Source organism: Belonocnema kinseyi, chromosome 2 (assembly GCF_010883055.1).
Source record: "Belonocnema kinseyi isolate 2016_QV_RU_SX_M_011 chromosome 2, B_treatae_v1, whole genome shotgun sequence".
Lineage (NCBI taxonomy): Eukaryota > Metazoa > Arthropoda > Insecta > Hymenoptera > Cynipidae > Belonocnema > Belonocnema kinseyi.
Genome location: NC_046658.1, coordinates 125,341,294 through 125,344,661, shown reverse-complemented (window position 1 = coordinate 125,344,661; position 3,368 = coordinate 125,341,294).

Genomic DNA, 3,368 nt, shown 5'->3' with positions numbered 1-3,368 from the left:
GGAGGGGGGAGTAATGGTATAAGAGGATGGGGAAGGAGAAGAAAATTCGAAGTAATTGTAAATTTTGTTAACAAAATTTAAAAAATGTGCATTTATTAACCAATTTAGTCAACAATTGTTCGGCAACAAATATTATGTAACATTTTCTTAACACATAATAACAACTGTTAATCGTTTAAATAAATTTGATAAACAAATACAGATTATCGTTAATTTTCAACCTACAGATTTTGTTTTTTCAACGGAATAAATTTTAATTGACCTGAAAAATTCTTTTCTTATTATACCTTATGAACGAATATTTTTTGTTTATTTGATAAGCAACTGCTTAAACAAATTCACACGTTAACAACTTGTCAACTATTGGATGTCGTTTCTTGTAACAAAATCGATTGGTAGTGATTTCAAAAGGACCTTATTTAATAGGAGACTTAGTTTGACCACAATATTTTTTACTTAAATAATATTTATAAACAAATAAAATTTTTTTTCAATTTTTAAACAGGTTATTTCATTTTTTTAAACGAGCAAATTTTTTATTACTTTTTAAAATCCTACCCTTATGGTAGTTCATTAAAGGACAATAATAATTTATTTTATAAACAAATTGACAACTTGAAAACTTTTCTAAAAATAGATGTTTTTTTTTGTGAAATCGATTGCCAATGGCCCAGAAAGGTCTCTATTGAAAGATTTTGTCAGGCGACAACATTTTTTTTTTATTTAAATTAATTTTATATAAAAAATACAAATACTCAGTAAATATTAAAATACGACTACATACGTAAGCTCAAGAACTGCATCCAAAGCACAACCGAGAGTAAAATTTAAATTTTTTAAATAAGCGATTGCTCACTCTTAAAAAATGACGCAATTTTGGATTTTGTAGAAAAATTATTGATGACAAAACGAAACAGTTTTGGGTGAATGATAAAATAAAATAAGAAATGTATATAGTAAAGAATTGTAGGGTAAGTTCTGTTTAAATAACGAAATTGGCCAGCTGCAAATTGACAAAAACCAGTATTTTTAAAATAAAATTTATATAATTAAATATATATATAATTAAATGACAAATAAAATATATACTGACTAATTCTCCTAATTAATATGATATTTTCTGAGGCATTTGCATGCAATTTCATAAAAACAACATCCCTTTGTTGAAAATTAATCAAGTTATGAATTTGCTTATAAAATTGTTTATAAAATAAAAAGTTGCTTATAATGGATAAGGTATTTTGAGGGAAGGATTTTGCCAAGTTATTCAGAGTTAATTATATTGTAAAAATTAAATCCAGCAGTTGATAAATTGTATTTGTTTATAAAATTTATTTAAATAAATAATAAATATTGTCAACCTGACAAAGTTTTCTTATAAATAAGGTGCATTCTGTGTTACTGGTAGTTGATTTAGTATAAAAAATTCTTTTGTTGACAAGTAACCACGTTTTGGATTTTTTTATAAAAATATTTATTTAATCAAAAATTATATAAAGCATTATAAGTGAAGGATTTTCCTAGTTAATTTTAAATTAATTCGGTTGTAAAGACGAAATTTTCCGGATGGAAATTGACGAATATATGGGTTTTTTTTTTATCAAATTTATTTTAAAAATGAACAATTGTTATTATATATTAACAAACCGTACATTTGTCGGTCAAACTGTGAGACACATTTACCTTTATTTTCACTTGAGAATGATATGTGCAAATAAAAAATCATTCTGACACAATAACCTGGACTTTACTTAAAATTTTGCATAATTTAAAATGGAATTGGTTACAACGGACACTAATTTTGTTTAATTCCAGCACAATTTCGTGCTTTGCTAATTTATTGCATTTTTCGGTAATTGTAACGGTCAGTTCGAGTTTGTGAAAAAAATTAGAGCGCTTCATTCTGAGGTCGTTCGGAACAATTAGCACCCTATCTTAAACAGCTAAAGTATTGACCACGGAAGTATAATAGTATTTCGAAATAGGTCTGACCTGTAAAATTTTCATAAACTCTTGCATAGCCATTTTATATTTCATTCTTCTTTTTTTTATTTATTTATTTTTTAAGCAGATCATCAATTTAATTTATTTTATTTGAATAAATGTTGTTTTGATCTACAGTTGACGAATCATTCCGATTGACGATTTCAATTGATCCCAGTCAAATATATTTTTTTTATAGGATTTTTATATTGAAATTAGTATTTTTATGGTGTTTTGTGCAGGATGGCCGACTCACTGTATTTTTAGAATACTTTGACTGAATTTTCGCTGAAAAATTTTACATTTTCCCTAGCCATTAATATTCAAAGGCCAGCCTTGTACATTTTTAACAATAAAATTATTATAAACGGAATAAAATTATGAAAATAAAAATAATAAAACTAAAAGAAGATAGCTCTTTAACAAAATATAAACATTTTGATCTAAATATTTGAATTTTTGACTAAATGGTGGAATTTCTAATAAAAAAGACCAAACTTCTACAAAAAGCAATTGCATTTTTAACCAAATAATTATATTTTTAAGATAAAAAGACGATTAGTCTAGAAGGCATTATATACTACAATTTTCAACCTATAAAGATGAATTCAAAAAATGTAGTAGTTGATATTTTAAGCAAAAAAGATAAAATTTCGACCAAAAGAGATTATTTTCAAATATAATTGGATGAGTTTTCAACAACACACACAAATTTTTAAACAAAAAGTTAAATTTTTAACAAAAAGATCAATTTTAATTTTTAAAAAAATTCAGTAAAAAAAATAACTTTCAACTTTCAACGTATCTTTAACACACACTGATATTTTCAACCAAAGAGAGTTATTTTCAATTTAAATAATTAATTTTTAACAAAAATTACAGAATTAAACGAGAAAATGTAAAATTTTCAACCAAAAAAGAACTAGAATTTGAAACTAAAAAAATTAATTTTTAACGAATTTTTAACCAAATAGTTAAATTTTTAACCAAAAATTATCAATTTTTTGCCAAGAAGATTATTTTTCTACAAAAAAAGACGAATCATTCACAAACTTGTTGAAATTTAAAGGCATAAAGACGAATTACCTTGAAAAATTTAAATTTTCAATCAGAGAATATGTGGAATTCATAATATAAAATATTAACTTTCAACTAGAAACTGTTGCATTTTCAAACAAATTGTTACATTGTTAAGCCAAAAAGACGATTTTTAGAGAAGACAGTCGAAATTTCAACCTAAACAGTTTAATTTTTAATGGAAAATATAATAGCTGATATCTAAACAAAGCAAAAAAAGTTGTTAACAAAATATGTAATTTTTGTAATTTTCGCAATTTTCGTAATTTTCAAATACTGTGCAGTTGGATACGTAGAATTGTCTGAGG